The following is an 18,306-nucleotide window of genomic DNA, read 5'->3' as shown; positions in this document are numbered from 1 at the left end:
CATTTGTATGAGGTGTAGGGACATTTTCACATGGAGGCTCACCTTTACAGCAGGAGGATCACTATTCTAGATATTACTTTTGGGACTTAATCGGATCTTGCAGGGTCCAAATTATTGTATGTTTTTTGCTATCTTGTATGTCAGGAAATGGTATAGTTTTGTAGGGGAGATATTGTAGGGGAAGTGGAGGGAGTCACCAGCGAGTTTTCCTGCTTGTTAACTCACCAGACGTTGTAAAAACATTTATAGGTGGCCCAAATTATGCCTGCCGGAATGTGTTTTTTTACACCGGGATTGTTACAGGAATATTCGGAAAGAAAAAATAAGGTATGTTTAATAAAACCAGGAAAAACTGATTTCTCTTTAAATATCACATGTTACAATACGGGCACCTGCAGCTTATATACTGTAAGGTTTCAACATTTATTAAACTGAAATCCGACTCCGAAGACACTTCACGTGTCTGTTCTAACCCTTATAGTTGGAGCAAATTCAAAAATCGGAGAAATTTAATCAGCCGAACGACGAGTATAGTCCACATATCAATTTATTTAGCCTAATCAAAGAGTTGAACAAATCGGGTCTTTTTGCCGTGCCAATATTATGATCGTGTGTAGAGGAAGACGACGGGGGCTCCAGGGTTGCCCACTTTTATTACACATGGCAATGAAATGTTCACGCCCCATGACCAAGCTGCGGATGCAGATTTCCCAGTACTCCTTTGAAGCTTGGCAGAAGGGTGATAGGTCATTGCCCTACCCCCCCGGCGAGGTGATAAGTCATTGTTATCTGCACAGACGGAAACCAAAGACACATTCCAAAGCAAAGGCGGTCTACAACATCCTTCTGAAGAGTTGCACTCAAGGCTGAGGTCAAACTTAGGACAAGTGTTTTTGAGTATAAGTGGAATAAAACAGTGTATAAAATAGAATATGATATCATTGTATACAATATTTTTTACTATGAAAGTAATCAGAATGGCTTTCATGGTATTAAACATTAGCAATTTTTCTCTGTTCTTCTTTAATTTCTTTAGCATTCTTGATATTTTGAATCAGGAATTATTTTTCAGAAAAAGTAAATGCAAAATTGTTATTTAATTTGTGCCACTCGTCTTTCGAGCAAAATGTCTCCTGTTTTACTTACAGAAACTCCCCTATTTAAAACTCACTATTTCGACCTATTTCAACTTACGAAAAACGATTGATACGAACATTTTTTCGGGATGTCAAAAAATATCCGGACATTGCTGTAAATCAGATTTTGTATTGTGTGCACCTTTTTTCCGAGTACAGGACAGTATTGTAGTGTTTCTTTCCGCTGCTACCGGAGTATGGCGCTGTGAGAGGTCACCCAGCATCCACCCCGAAGAAAAAATCCGCTTCCTCTTCCTAGTTCATGTGTAAACATACTGCACTATATCTATATAAGAACTTTAACGTTTTTATTGTTTAATATCTCATGCATCCATTCAATATGGTTGGTGTAAGATTTAAAGTGGAGAAAAGCCGTTACTTTAGAAATGAAAGTGGAATAAGAAGGCTTGATGTGGTTGAGAAAATGGTTGGATCGCTTGTTTTCATCCACTCTCTACCACAGAGTAGGATCTCTTGAAGCACATCTTCCAAAGGTAAGTTTAACTCAACTTTATTTATCTTTATAGAGCATATTATTTTATGAAATGTTTATTTTTCTAGTACAAAACAATCCAGGTTACCTATACCAGCCCTAAACATACTTTGATAAAACTTAATGACAAGTTGGCCGTTTTGGATGTAAATTCCGTCTAATGAAAATAACTTGTTTTTATATTCCTAAATACAAAAACAATCTTTCTTACACACACACACACATAAAACAACGTTTCAATAATCAGTCTAATTATATCTCTTGTACGTTTATCAATCTTATATTATTTCATTGTGAAGTCGTGCTCATGTGTGTACTGTTTTCACTGATGTATAATAAACCAAGCCCACCGTTTGGGCTACCTCTTCCCTTTTTTCAACCGACATGAGAACATCGTGAGTACTTTGCAGCTGCTATCACGATGTAGTCTTTAACAATATATGTATTTTATCTGTGTAAATACAGCCACCAAAGAGTCTTAATAATGACTATCTTTGACACTTAAACATACAAAATATAGCACTGAAGCAACTTACAAACAACTTCAACTTACGGACAATCATCCGGAACCAATCTCGTTCAGGACAGCATCTGTGTAAAGTTAGAGACGTAAAGCATATTTTTGGCTAGATCGTTTTTCAAAAGCTACATAGAAAAAGCTTTTTCCGAGACGGGTAGATTCCTACAATTATGTCTAAGTTATTTTATTGTCACGCTCCAAAAATGCCATTTTTAGTATTATGGAGGACCTATTAATTTTTGTATGGAATGAGCTTTCCAACTACCACTGCCACCTACTGTAGTGGATTTGAATTTACAGGAAGCATTATTTGTTGTTATAGTGTCAACAAGTCAAACACAAACTGTGATTGCTATTTCACCTTAGCTATGTTTTTCATTGTGCCTTCATATTAATATTGACTCGTATTTTAATAGCAGTTTTTTTTTTTTTTTTTTTTTTTTTAACTTCCTCTTTTCTATGAATTAAGGAACATACAAGATCATTTCGGGGCAGCACGGCAGCGCAGTGGTTAGCGCATGTGCGGCACAGTTCATGTCTTGGGAACCTCCTGCGTGGGTTCAAATCCAGCGCCAGACTTCCTGTGCGGAGTTTTTATGTTCTCCCCGTGCTTACGTGGGTTTCCTCCGGGCACTCCGGTTTCCTCCCACATTCCAAAAACATGCATTTCAGGTTAATTGGCTGGTCCAAATTGTCCTCAGGTATGAATGAGCGAGTGAGTTGTCTGTCCCCGTGTGCCCTGCGATTGGCTGGCAACCAGTTCAGGTTGTCCCCTGCCCACTGCCCGATGATTGCTGGGATAGGCTCCAGCACCCCCGCGACCCTACTGAGGATAAGCGGTGTAGCAAATGAGATGAGATGTGACAAGATCTTTTCAATTAAAAAGGAGTTTGAACATACAACGGTATTAACACATACAAATGTTGACAATTCAAAAGCATGCAATTGAATCAAGAAACATAGTGGATGTCTACTAATTTCATCTTTAAAACATTTCTTGCAGCTTACCGTAAAGTCCAGACTATAAGTCACGACTTTTCCCCCAAACTTTTAACCCTGCGGCTTATTCAGTGATGCGGCCAATTTATGTAATTTTTTCTAACGGCCGCCAGCGGCGGTCGAGTACAAAAGGTAAGATTTAGACCGGTGGAATATATGCGCCGAGGAAGACTGCAACTTCACTAAAACTGGCCGCATGCGAAAGGCAACTTTTTTGCAAGTCTGCCAGTGGATCCTGACAGCGTGGGGCAGCATCAAAAAATCCACCGTCACCAACGGGTTCCGAAAAGCCGGTCTCTGCGTGACGGAGAGGAGGGCACACCAGTGACAGTGAGAGCCCGAGTGTGGCTGCGGGAGCGTGGGACGACACTATTTCTTTCCGACACTGAGGAAGACGACTTTGATGGCTTCAGTTCTAAGGAGGAAGATGAGGACGGTTTACCGTGATTTTTACAAGTACGGTATGTTTTTTTAACAGACCCGTTTACTGTGTTGCGAGCGTGCAGCTAGCGTGTTGCTAGCATTAACGGGCACCGTTTGGGATGAAAGTTATATTAATATTATTATTAATATTATTATTAAAGCTTTGAAAACTCTCTCGGTGTACCTTCTTTTTTTTGTAAATATGTGTAACCCATGTATGATATGTATTTGCAACTGTATATTTTTGTAATGTATTTGTTTGTATTTATTTGAGACAGTTATTCTGATATGATTTGCGAATTAAACAAAGGGGCCGAGCAAACGCGGGCTGAAGGGAAGTGGGGTAAAGGTGAGTGAGACCTGTTTGTTGTCACAGCGGACAATAGTGAATATATATTTTTCCCACCCTTACGTTTGGAAATATAGACTTTTTTTCCTTGGATTACTTTCAACGGGTACCCGGACTATGCAGGTTTGCATCAAACCTTAAGTACCGGGATCATTTCCCGTTCATTTTGCCGGCTGTGATTTTTGGACTGAGTACTTCAATGAAGTCGGGTTTGGGCGCCCTCTTGTTCAGCCCCAGCTGCCACTCGTTCCCGAATTAGTCCTCCTCCTTTATATAATATATAACAGTATTATTTTAATTTTTCAAGACACATTGTTTAAAGAAGTCTACTCATTGATAAAGCCACATTGAGAAGGTGAAAACAAACAAAAAATCCTGAATGCTATGCAAAACAATATTCAGATGAATGTTGATTTTTTGTTTTCCTCTTGTAATTCTCAGTAAAACATGAATACATCTATATGCAAATAACATAATGGGTAGCTTTTAACCACGTTTACTTTTACAAACAAAAAGGAAAATGACAAGATTTTAAATCACATCTCAATCCGTGCTTACATCAGGTAGGCGATTTCCAACGTTGCTTATTACCATTTTATGACTTTATTCTCCTTTTGTTTCATTTAAATCTGCCACAATCAGCCTCATTCGAGTGAATGTTCCACGCAAACAAGTCACTGTGTAAAATGTGCCATTACTGCACTCGTTTGAGCATGCAAAACAAGAAAGTGTTGAAATCAAACGAATAATTCTACAAGTTATTTGTTGTTGTCCTTCAAGATTGACTGATGTATTTATGTAAAACTGTTTCTGGCTTTGAACACAACAATAGCACAAAATTAAAGGGAAGTGATAAGTTCCAAGTTTAACAGACACTCAAAATTAAAGAAGAAAATACCCCAGAGAAGGTTGAGCTTGCAAAGAAAACAGGTAAGGTTTATTGTTCATGGATCCCTTAACCAATCGGGTTGTTGGGGCACCGCTTCCTATGGCGTGTCTCTTAAAGATGTAGACTGGCATCCTTGTCCAGGTCAGTTTTTGTGACTACAGGCCTGTCGCCTGTAACCATTAAGTGCTTTGGGAGGTTGGTGTTGCTGCACATTAAAGGTTCCTGAACCCCCACACTGGACCATCATCAGTTTGTCCGAAAAGAAAACTGCACCACTGACTATGCAATGATCACCGCTCTTCATACTGTGGTAAGCCATTTGGAAACATAGGAGATATGTCGATGTGTTTTTCCTAGACTTCAGCTCTGCATTCATTACAATCATCCAGGAAATCTTGTTGGAGAAACTCTGCCACCTGGGTCTCTCCTACTCTCCCATCTGCTGCTGGATTATGGACTTTCCCTCTAACCACCCACAGGCTGGATAGCTCGGCAGCCAGGTCCGTCCACCTTATGGCTGACCACCAGATCCTCCCAACGATATGTGCTGAGCCCTCTACTGTTCACACTGTACACCTTGGATTGTTCACCAACTGATCCCCAAAACAGGATTGTGTAGTTCACTGACCGCACCACCACTGATCTGGATGAGGCTGCATACACTCATCATATGCAAGAAGTTTCAATAACACTTGAGCAACTTCTATCATGCCTTCAAGATAACAATTGACAGGGTATGGCAAGCCGCATTGTAGGCCACCATACTTAAGTACAACATCAGCTAGGAACCAGTTCAGACCATTGAACAGCTCTACGCCAATGCCATTGATGTGGCACTGAACAATGGTACCATTGGAGCATGGTTTCAAACCACAAGTAGTGTCAGACAAGGCTGCATTCTCTCTCACACTTCATTCAACATCCTTACGGAGAGGATCTTTTGGAGAGGACGTCGTTGGGCGTCGCCCCAAAATCTACGCAGAGACAGAAATATGACAGAGAAGGAACGCTCTTTCTTACATCTGTTCAAATTCTTCCGAGAGACGTTGGCATTCATACTGTGTTCAAAACGATCGTGTGATGTTTTTCTTTCCTCAATTGCTTAATCAACAACTTGTGGCTTCCTATAACAACATTGTCTCATGACTCATGACTCCCGCCAGATGTCTTTACACAATGGGCTACTGTCAGCTTGAAGGCTGCTGACTTACTGTTAATCCACAACAGACCAAAATCAAGGTGCAGTCAGTTTTGGGGACGATAACTTCACTAACCTCAGGAGAAGAACAAGAACTCGGATATCTATTTAATCGCCTGGACAAAGAATCAACCCAATATCTGATGGGATCAGCACAGATAAATAAACGCAATGACCAAAACCCCCAAGTTAACACCACAAAAAATTGCCTAAACCTGTCAAACCAGAATTATGGCCAGGATAGCTCAAACTGCACTTGCAAGAAAAAACCTTCAGAAGAGACAAACACATTGTAGTAAAAAAAAAGATCAGACTCCAGCAAGCGATGGCTACTTCTATATTATATACTTGTGAGACATGGACCCTCACAGCAATGCTGAAAAGCAATATAACGTTTGTAGGTATATGTGCATATGACTAAATCCAATTTTCAAAATAAAGAAGGAAAGGAAGAAAACAAATTACCCCCAGGACACAACGAAATCTAAACTGTTCTACGGGTCCTCCCCTACGGAACTTTATTTTTATGAAATTTCAAGTTAGTTTCAGGACCAGAACGGAGACAAGACCCACTTGCGTTGCGTTTTTCACAAGCTTTATTAAAAGACAAGGAAAGGGTTGCACCCACGAGCAATGGCGAGCGATGGCGGCGTCGTGAACGGAAAAACAGGCCAGTAGCCGGGACTGGAGAGCAAAAATGTGGTCGTGGTCATAAGCGAGTCGTAAGCCAAGAACAGAGAGTAGATGTGGTCGAGGACAAAAAAGGTCAAAAGCCGAGACAGGAGAGTAGACGTGATCAGGATCAAAAACGGGTCGAAGCCGGGGAACAGACAGGCTTGTCTAGTGTAAACTGAGGTTCGCAGACGGACTGACAACAGGTGACACATAGGAGTGGGTTTAAAAAGGGACAGGGAGCCAATCGGAGTCCGAGGCAGTTGGCGCCAAAAATGCAGATTCACATCAGTAATCATGACAGTTAGAATTAAAAAAACAGCAATATGATTGACCAATATTGAAAATAATGTACATAACAGTAAAAATAATAAAGAAATCCAATAATTCTATATTGGCATTAAACAAATAAAACAATTATGTATAATTATTAAACTATTAATTTATCAGGTGGGTTAATCATTCAAACCTCCTGTGTGGAGTTTGCATGTTCTCCCCGTGCTTGCGTGGGTTTCCTCCGGGCACTCCGGTTTCCTCCCACATTCCAAAAACATGCATGTCAGGTTGTTTGTCCCTAGGTATGGATGAGCGAGCGAACTGTCTGTCCCTGTGTGCCTTGCGACTGGCTGGCAACCAGTTCAGGGTGTCCCCTGCCCACTGCCCGAAAATAGCTGGGATGGGCTCCAGCACCCCGCGACCCTACTGAGGATAAGCGGTGCAGATGATGGATGGATGGATGGAGGTTAATCGTTTATATAATTTGTTTATTCAATTCAATTTCAAAGCCTAATGAACGAATGGGTTCTTTCAACGTTCTGCATCCAAATTTGGCAAGTTAGCATCTTTCCCTCTTTTCCTCTCTCTTTTTCGGTCTTCCAGTTCTCCGCTCTTGCTATTATTCCCCTGAGGAAAATGTCTGTGACATCACTCACTCAGTTGCTGTGTGAAAGAGGAAAAACAGAATTCCTGTGTTCTCTCTGTAAACCGGAAAGTTTGTGTGTGCAAACGTAGAGCATCTCAGTAAACCGGAGGAGGGACATCATTCTTAACGCGGCCTGTGTCATCAGTTTGGGTGACAACAGAGGGAACGATGCACTCGATACATATGAAACAGGGCTCCATGCATAAACATGCAGGCTGCGGGATAAGAAGGGTGAGGGTAGCATCGGGCTGAGGTGATATAGGAAGTGTGCTTGTGTGTACCTGGACCATTCTGTGTTTTTGCTTTATTATTCATGAGCCCTCCCCTCAGATTCCTGTGACAAGCCCCTCCCTCTGATGGGACTGTTGTTGTGGTGCATTGGTGTGATGGATGGTGACAGTTAGATCTGGATTAAGATCAAACACAGCTCAACGTCATACTGCTGGACATGTTCGCCCACACACACTCGCACGGACCATTATTGTCATTTTATTGTTTCATCATATTTCTTTTTATCTTGAAAAAAAAAGAAACACAGGAGAAAAAGAAGTCTGTGAATCCCATTGGTTTGAACAATGGATTTAATTATACCCTCATTATGATCAGGGTTGGGTAGAGTTACTTTAACTGGATTACTTCCAATTACTTTTGGATTACTCCAATACCAAATATGCTAATAAAAGACAAAATAAACTAAACATGAATAAAATGACTACATTTTGTGCAGGCTTGGGGAGTAACGGAATACACGAAACGGCAAAAATGATGTTGGCAAGCTGTTTGGATTTATTTTCATTTTGTTTCTGTCGCATTTCATGTTAGTTTACTTTCAATTACTTTTGGGTTACTCCAATACCAAATATGCTAATAAAAGACAAAATAAACTAAATATGAATGAAATAATGACTCACAACACGTATTAAGCTTTCTCTCCTGGCTTTGATCTCTTTGATCTCCGGCAAAACGAACATAAAATGCGACAGAAACAAAATGAAAATAAATCCAAACAGCTTGCCAACATCATTTTTGCCGTTCCATGTATTCCGTTACTGCCCAAGCCTGCACAGAATTGAGTAATTTTTGGGGGCTTATTTGGATACAGAACTTTACTTAATCACATTTTTTAGTGGATGTACAATGTTGGCAACACGATTCACTTGATATCATTGGAAATTATTTGAATGCAACACAAAGTTTTTATTCTTTTTTCGGTGTTTTTTTTTCTACTTTTTTTCAATTCCTTTAAAAAAAATCCCATTGTGTTTATTTTCTCCAAGCTGTTACTTTTTTCTCTTTGTTCTCTATTTACTTTTTTCCTACATTTCTTTCTTTTCTTTTTTTCTGGCTTTTTTCTTAAAGTTTCCTTCTTTTTTTCTCTTCCTTTTGTTTCTTTTTTTCTCATATTTTCACTACTTTTTCATTTTGGTATTTTTTTCTTTTTTGTTCTATTACCCCCTTCTTTTAAGTCATTTTGTGCATAATTTTACCTAATATTTGGTCATGTTGGGATTAAAGAAGCAAAAACAACCTGAAGAGCCGTTAAGGACCCTTTTCAGTAAGCCGAGCCGAAGAAGCCGGTTTTCGACATACTCTACTAACTTTACTCAACTTCGTTCGACTTCAAAATACCGCATTTAGGACACAACGTCAGGGGAACCCGTGTATTTTTACCTTCATGCACTGTAACTTTGACTTAAGTCGCTTCTTAATCAGTAATTTTGAGCCCTCATTTTTGTGCGCTGGCTAGATTTTCTTGTGCGCCGAGAATGTGCGAGCAGTGCGCAATTGCGCACGTGCGCAGCTTAGAGGGAACACTGGTGCCATTCTCTCATGATAGCTGTTTGCAATCTATATGATATGTAGGTGTATTAATATGTTTTATGTTTATGAATATCTAGTCAGATCATTGTATCTGACAAATGCTCTGATGTTTGAACATAATAATATGGGGTGATTGACCATCACATGCATTACATGCAAAGGCATGTTCAGAGAGGGCATTCAACTAAGCGCTCTTTCTGTTCCCTACACAGCATTCCCAAGTGAGATGTTTTCAATACACTCATTATAAAATGGTTGCACTGGGTCAAGTTCAATGCCACAGAGATAGAGCGGCCACTCTGAGGGCATCACCAAACAAACCCCCAAAATTACTGGCAACAACAAAATATCTCTTACCACATTGGCCGAAAAACGTTTTGGATTTTAGGAGTAATTATCTTATTTTGTTTCTTGAATAAAAATGAGAAAGTACGAAAACACAAACAAAATAATTCTTAAGATAAGCAAAATAATCTTGTTCAGGCAGTGCTGGATATTTTTCTCCTTTTAAGAAGTATTTTCTACAAAGATTCATAGCTAACTTAAAAACGAGCAAGGCAAATTACCAACTGCCAAATGAGACAATTGTCATGATTACTGATGCGTGGTACCTGTGCCCGCTCCTTTGGCGCCAACTGCCTCGTATGCTGATTGGCTCCCTGTCACTTTTCATACCTCCGTCTTCCTGTCACAGGGTTGTCAGTCCGTCTGCAAACCGAGGCTTACGCTAGGCAAGCTTTTCGACCCTGGCTCGCTTCTGTTCTGTTTCCCGTCTGTTTCCCGGCTCCGACCCCTTATCTGATCTCGACTAGGATTTTGCTCACACGTCCTGGCTGCTGATCTGTTTTTTCCCGCTCTAGATACCGCCATTTCTCGCCACGGAAAAAACACCTCCGCGTCCGAGCAACCTGCTCCCCGCAACCAGCGATCTATGGAACATAGAATAGAATAGAATAGAACAGAATAGAATAGAATAGAATAGAATAGAATAGAATAGAATAGAATAGAATAGAATAGACTTTTATTGTCATTGTTACAAAATGGGTTAACATATTGTGACAACGAAATTGGGCATGACACCCCAGTTTCACACATTCACAGTAAGGTAAAAAAGACAAGAAGATAAAGGAACAGAGAAGATAAGGTTATAAAACAAGGAGCCAAAGAAAAGATGAGCGATAAAAGAACACTAAAAGTAAAAATATTTACTGGAGAGACATGTGAAGCCGCTGCTCTCGCGCGCGCCGCCATCTTGTGTACTATCCTTTCCGTTCTTTCCAATAAAACTAAGAGAAACGCACGCAAGTGGGTCCTGACTCCGTTCTGGTTCTGACAGCAATTTTGCCTATTTTAAGTATACAATTTCTTATTTTATTTTACAATTAAATTTACAATTAAAATGTGTTTAAACAAGGAAAAATATACTTGGGTAGGGAGGTATGTAGGTAGGAATCGAGGTGGCTAGGTAGGTAAGTAGAAAGGTATGTAGGTCGGGTTGGTCAGTAAGTGGGTGGTTGTTTGGGTTGTTTTGTGTGTGTGTGTGTAGGTTGGGTGCGTGGTTAGGTAAGGTGAGTAGATGGGTAGGTAGGTAATTAGTTGGGTAGTTAGTTGGTTGTACATAGGTAGCTAGGTAAGTAGGCAGGTGGGCTGTTGGTTGGTTGAATGACCTTGTGGGTAGGTAGGTAGGTAGGTGGGTGGGTATAAGTAGGCAGGTAGACAATTAGGTAAGAATGATAAGTAGGAAAGGTAGGTAGGTGGGTTGGTAGGTGGATTGTTGGTCTTTTGGGTGACTTTGTGGGTAGGAAGTTAGGTGGCTGGGTAGTTAGGTGGGTATAAGTAGGCAGGTAGACAATTAGTTAAGGTTGATAAGCAGGGAAGGTAGGTAGGTAGGTTGGTAGGAGGGGTATGTAGTTAGGTAAGTAAGTAGGTACATAGGCTCGTAGGTACGTACGGTATGTAGATATGTAAATGGAAGGTAGGTGGTTTGGAATGTTATTGTGGGGGTGTGGCTTTGGCAGGTAGGTTGGTATATCGATTTGTGGGTGGGTAGGTACATAATGTAAGTCTGTGTGTAGGTTGCTAGGTGGGTGGTTGGTTGGTGGATGGGTAAATTGGTTGATAAGTGGTTTTGTAAGTGTGTAGTTATGTAGGCAGGAAGGTATGTGAGTAGGTAAGTAGATAAAGAGAAAGAGAGAGTAAAACGGGGGGAGGAGGTGGTGGATAGGACAGTAAGGACAGGACAAGTGAGGGGGACAGAGAGAGAGATTTTACTGTATTCTATATGTTGCTTTTCTACCCAGGCAGCACGGCGGGACAGTGGTTAGCATGTGTGCGGCACAGTTCTGAGGTTATGAGATCGAACCTCCTGTGTGGAGTTTGCATGTTCTCCCTGTGCTTGCATGGGTTTCCTCCGGGCACTCCGGTTTCCTCCCACATTCCAAAAACATGCGTGTTGGGTTAATTGGCCGGTCCTGATTGTCCCTAGGTGTGAAGAGCGAGCGACTTGTCTGTCCCTGTGTGCCCTGCGATTGGCTGGCAACCACTGCCCGAAGATAGCTGAGATGGGCTCCAGCACCCCCGTGACCCTACTGAGGATAAGTGGTGCAGATAATGGATGGATGGATGCTTTTCTACCCAAATCCATATGTGATTGGTGAGATTGCATGTGCATTGGTTAATATGAAATATTCTGACAAGACAATCGAAATCTAGTAGGCGGAATACAAGGAATTAGATCATGAGGGGTATGACCAGTACCGAAAACTTGCTTTAGAGTCAATATGTTATTGTATATTGTTATTATATAGTGACTTGTTTACCTGACTGCCCATTTTGCACATCTGGTTAGCTGCTCCTCTTGCACTCTTTGCACTACTGTAAAATACTATACATAGCTATAATTATTTAGTATATTATTAGTACGTCAATACTCCATTTTATTTATATCTGTACATTGAAGGAAACTGTGCGGGTCAGATGTATCGACATTTCAATCTGTATACACGTGTACAAGAATGACAATAAAGTAAATCTGAATCTGAATCTGAATACAATAAGTAAAAAAAATAAAGGAAGAATTCTTCCTTTTCTGTGGCTCCTTAATTTTGATCACCAGCCCCTCCCAAAATCTTCAACATTGAAGCTGTGGAAAAGGGGCCATAGGGGATAAAAGAAAACCATAATTTTGTCACGGGATTAATTTGGAGACATGAGCCATGCCAAATGAAATCCCTGTCAAAACCTCTGCTGATTCTTTTCATCGTCTGCAGATCCCTGGGAAATCTGTTCCCTACGGCGTTTATGATTTGACAGTCCAGTAGTTTTGGACTTAGTTCCCCCCTGATACCTCTGACATGTTGACATTAAGTGGTTTCCAAGACAGGCAGCACCCCTATTTCAATCACCATTAAGCAGAGGATATTTGGCGTCGGTGTGCACAGAAAAGCCCCAGTCACAATTCGACATTTCACGCAGATACAATGGCGAGCAAACAACTGCAAAATCATTAGAGAGGCAGAATTCCGAGGAAGTGTTGGTCGGTAAATACAGTCCGCGAGTGACCTTTCACTTTATGGAAAAAAAAGTGGGACTGATTGTATACCTGTGTCCTTGTCGGATGTCCTTTTTCTCCACGCCGGCCCTGTCATGTGGAAGAACTTGTTACTTTTTCATTTCTTTTTGCTTTGACATAAGACAGACCGCCTAAATGAAAATAGTGACATATTTTAATAGAATGTGGCCCCTCTGACACTGTCAGGGGAAAACTTCACCACTCTTTCACATGTAGTTAAAAGTACTTGCCCAATAAATGTGGAATTAAAAACGACACAAATAATTTGTATTAGCATAATAATTAAATCAATTTCAAGAAATCACTACGTGAGAGGTCCCCGGTTTGAGACCGGTGGAATTATATGTCGGCCTGGAGAGGGGTGGGTACCAACAAGTTGTACTTGCCCAAGACACGCCACAGAAAATGGTCCCCCCACGACCCTAGTGATGTATATTGGTAGCTAGGGTAGGTAAGTTGGTGTTTAGGTATGTCATGTCCTTCACGGTTGTCATGGCGTCCAGCTGGCCCCGCCCCTTGACACCGGCTAACCTGCATTTTCCTGATTACTCCTATGGGTACACACGCCTTTTGGAACTGCCCTTTACCAGATCGTTGGTTACCCTTGTTGAAAACCTGTTCATGCCTGTTTGTGGAATAGTATGTGTTGGCACGTGCTAAGGTTTTACCGTATTCTGTAATTTACGGACTAATAGCCGCTACTTTTTTTCCCCACATTCAAATACTGCGGCTTTTATTATGGTTCTGCTTATTCTTTTTTTGTGGCAGCACATAGCAAAATTGTCATGTCCTGCACGGTTGTCATGGCGCCCAGCTGGCCCTGCCCCTTGACAATGGCTGACCCGCATTTTCCTGATTACTCTTATGGGCACTTAAACGTGCCTTTTGGTACTGCCCTTTGCCAGATCGTTGTTTACACTTGTTTGATACCTGTTTATTGTTGTTGTGCTTGTTGGACTTTGTTGCACTTCGGTGTAACATTCCGAGAAATTCCTGCAAGTTCTGTTTAATCCCGTTAAATGCCTAGTCTGTAGTTTTGCCTGCATTTAAGCCTGCTTTGTTTTATTTTTGGTCCGTTTGTGTGTTGTACAACTTTTCTTTCTCAATTAAAGTGACAGATGATCTACGTAAATGAGTTCCGACTTCCTGCTTCCCGACCCGTTTTGTGACAAGGTAGGTTTGTATGATGTAATTGATTGTAAAAAACATTGTTGGTCTTGTGCAATAATAAGGTTGTGGATCCTGGAAGGTTTTAACATTTATTAAAGAGAAATCTGACTCCTAATTACTTACAGTAGAAGCACATTGAGAAGTCGGAGAAGTTGAATTAACCGTACCGACGAGTGTAGTCCACATATCAATTTATTCAGCCGATTCAAATAATTGAACAGATCTTTTTTGCCAATTACAATCGTGTGTCTAAGGGAGACGAAGTTTTTAAGGTTTTCCCATGTTATAATCCATGCCGATGAAATGTTCCCGCCCCATGACCAAGCCTCTGGCTGATTGGTCGGCGCCGTCATCGATGCAGATTTCCCAATGATCCTTTGAAGCTTGGAAAGGAGGAACACCAGGCACATGTTCCACCTCACAAGACGAGGCGATTGAATTATTGTTATCTGCACAGGACGAAAGAAAAGGCACATTCCAACGCAGAGTTTGGTTTCCGACACTTGTCTGACAAGTTGCACTTAAGGCTGAAGTCTGACTTTTAGAACAAGTATATTTGACTTCACGTAAGATAAATAAGTGTATAAAAAAGTATATGACTTCAATCCAAAAATCCGGAAAAGCAGAAACAGCTGCAAGACTCAAACTTGGGTTAACCCCAACAGTAACAGAAACAGAATGACCTGACAAGAAGACAAAACCACACAGGCTGAACTTGTCATCATCAAGGCTAGCCAAGCCAGGCCAGGTCAACCCAAGCCAAGTGAAGCCCAATTATGCCACATTAAGTCAAGTAAAATTAGGTCACCGTCAAGCCAGGTAAAGTAAGGCTAAGTTAAGCCAAATTTAAATTAAGACATGTCAAGCCAAGCAACCTAAATTCAAGTCAAGACATGTCCAGTAACTCCAAGCCATGCCAAGCCAAGCACTGCAAAGCCAATCAAAGTTAAGAAAGTCAAGTTACGCCAAGCATCCATGTGATTTTTAAGATACTGCTGGACTCCTACTTATGTAATTAATTGATACACAAATCGAGGTAGGCACACTTTTTTAAATCAACACACCAAAACAGACATCAATCAATGGTCAGTCCGTCCATTGTTGGTAGAGTCCTTTAGCAAAAGAACATTTTAAACAACAATAAAAATAACAGGCAGCACAGCGGATCAGTGGTTAGCGCGTTTGCGGCACAGTTCTGAGGTCATGACATCGAACTCCTGTGTGGAGTTTGCATGTTCTCCCCATGCTTGCATGTGTTTCCAAATTGTCCCTATGTGTGAATGAGCGAGTGAGTTGTCTGTCTCTGTGTGCCCTGCAACTGGCTGGCAACCAGTTCAGGGTGTCCCCAAAAGAAAGCTGGCATGGGCTCCAGCATCCCCGCAACCCTGCTGAGGATAAGTGGTGCAGATAATGGATGGATGGATGAAAATAATATTTCGATTATTTTTTTTGAGAATATCTAATTCCAAACTAAACTGTTGGAGATTACATTCCATCTTTTGGACAAGTCAAACTAAGTGAACCTGTAACTTGTCTTGTGTATTCAAGTTTCTTTCCGAATTTTCACTAGGCCCGTTTTTTGCCAGTCACTATTTGTATCAAAGGTCCTTCCAAACTACGGCCCAAGGGCCATTTGCAGAAAGCTGAGCCTTTTTCAAGGACCAAATAGAACATTTCTTCCCAGAATTGTACTCTCTACTCTTTTTCAAATGTTTACTGAAACAAATGGGTGATTTAACGCTAGCCAAGGTAAAATGGTGTTGACTTTGTCATCCATATCAGTCAATTTAACTAAATTAGGGTTTTAACACTTACAAATTATATTTATTTATTTTTTTAATTAATGATTGTTCTAAATTTTTGAAATAAGATAAGGCCAAGCGCGGCGGCACGGTGGTTAGCGCGTGTGCGGCACAGTTCTGAGGTCATGGGTTCAAATCCAGCTACCCACCTTCCTGTGTGGATTTTGCATGTTCTCCCCGTGCTTGTGTTCTCCCCGGGCACTCCGGTTTCCTCCCAAATTCCAAAAACATGCATGTCAGTTTGATTGGCCGGTCCAAATTGTCCCTAGGTTTGAATGAGCGAGCGAATTGTCTGTCCCTGTGTGCCCTGCGACTGGCTGGCAACCAGTTCAGGGTGTCCCCTGCCCACTACCCGAAGATGGCTGGGATGGGCTCCAGCACCCCCACAACCCTTCTGAGGATAAGCGGTACGGATAATGGATGGATGGAAGATAAGGCCATCCCAGGCTCTCTTCACTGAAATGAAAATCAATTATTTCAGTTTGCTCGAAAGATGACAGTAAAGAAAAACAAAAATCCAAGTTGTCCTTGTATGCTTTAATCTTTCTGTATGTTGCCCCTAGATGAAAAAAATGGGCACCTTTGACTTAGAATATATTTAGAACAGGGTTGGGTAGGGTTACTTTAACTGGATTACTTTCAATTACTTTTGGATTACTCGAATACCAAATATGCTAATAAAAGACAAAATAAACTAAATAAGAATAAAATGACTACATTTTGTGCAGGCTTGGGGAGTAACGGAATACATGGAACGGCAAAAATGATGTTGGCAAGCTGTTTGGATTTATTTTCATTTTGCCGGAGATCAAAGAGATCAAAGCCAGGAGAGAAAGCTTACCACGTGTTGTGAGTCATCATTTTATTCATATTTAGTTTATTTTGTCTTTTATTAGCATATTTGGTATTGGAGTAATCCAAAAGTAATTGAAAGTAATCAAGTTAAAGTAACCCTACCCAACCCTGATTTAGAATATATACTGTGTGTGGCGTTTTTCCTTTGGGTTTGCTATAAATGATGAGACAAGACATAAATGGATTCCTATTCAGAGGTGATTATTTCCATTTGATCCATTGGCTTGTCATGGAAAAGCTTTCAGGAAGGGCTTCCGTGTTTTGACAAGTGCTTAATAATGCAAAACCCAAATGTAATATACAAACTGTTCTCCAGCTTGTTTATTGAAATGCTTTTCATCTTAACACACATGTGGGCATTCATCAAGGAGAGGCTGACGAATTGCTGGAAGAGCTCATGACTGCCATCCATCCATCCATTATCTGCACCGCTTATCCTCAGTAGGGTCACGGGGGTGCTGGAGCCCATCCCAGCTATCTTTGGCCAGTGGGCAGGGGACACCCTGAACTGGTTGCCAGCCAGTCGCAGGGCACACAGAGACAGACAATTCTCATTCATACCTAGGGACAGTTTGGACCGGCCAATTAACCTGACATAGCTGCTTTTGGAAACCCATGCAAGCACAGGGAGAATATGCAAACTCCACACCAGAGGTTTGATCTCAGGACCTCAGAACTGTGCCGCACACGCGCTAACCACAGCGCCGCCGTGCTGCCCCCAATGACTGCCATTTTCACAAAAATATGTTTTCCTTTAATCAAAAAGTCCATCTAAAATGAAAATAACTTCTTAACCTGAGATCATAACTTCAATCTTTGCTGTCAGAAAATCAATTAAGAAGCTGTGGCTTCACCAAAAAAAGCCATAGTGTCTATTTAAAACGTAGCCTGATATTTTTACGGGTGTACAACACAAATATAAGTTCGGTCACAGCTTTTTCTTTCTTTTTGTGAGGTCATTTGCTGAAACAGCTGCAGAGATTTTCCTCCGGTTGGCACTCTAACGCAACCCATGGTCAAGTATGCTTTGGACACATCGCATTTCAAAATAAAAAAAAACTTTAGAATAAACACTGCTTTTGATTGATTGACACCTGCGGAATCTTGTGTAAGCATTCAGAAGAAGTATCGGTATAAGTTCCATTGAAAAGACCACACTTACTGCTACCGCTGCGCTTTCATGTGGTTTTAAGGAAACCCGAGCCGATGTGCGGTTGAGCCCAGAGAGTTGAGGGGCTTTGTGTAATTTGCCGTTCTCTCCATATGTCTCGGGACGGTCCAAAACCGCAGGCCTTGACATAAGCGGCAGTTCCAAAGCCGACTGCCAACATTCAATGCGAGCAATAGTTCTGTTTTTAATCCAACTTGGATTTCTCGCCTAAGAAAGTGCTAAGAGACGACTGTTCGACCAAGCCTGAAAGCCTCACACAGTAGACCAAGTAGATAGATAGATAGATAGATAGATAGATAGATAGATAGATAGATA

This window comes from Urocampus carinirostris, chromosome 13 (assembly GCF_059441175.1).
Source record: "Urocampus carinirostris isolate Australia breed hairy pipefish chromosome 13, RoL_Ucar_1.0, whole genome shotgun sequence".
NCBI lineage: Eukaryota > Metazoa > Chordata > Actinopteri > Syngnathiformes > Syngnathidae > Urocampus > Urocampus carinirostris.
This window is presented reverse-complemented; position numbering follows the sequence as displayed.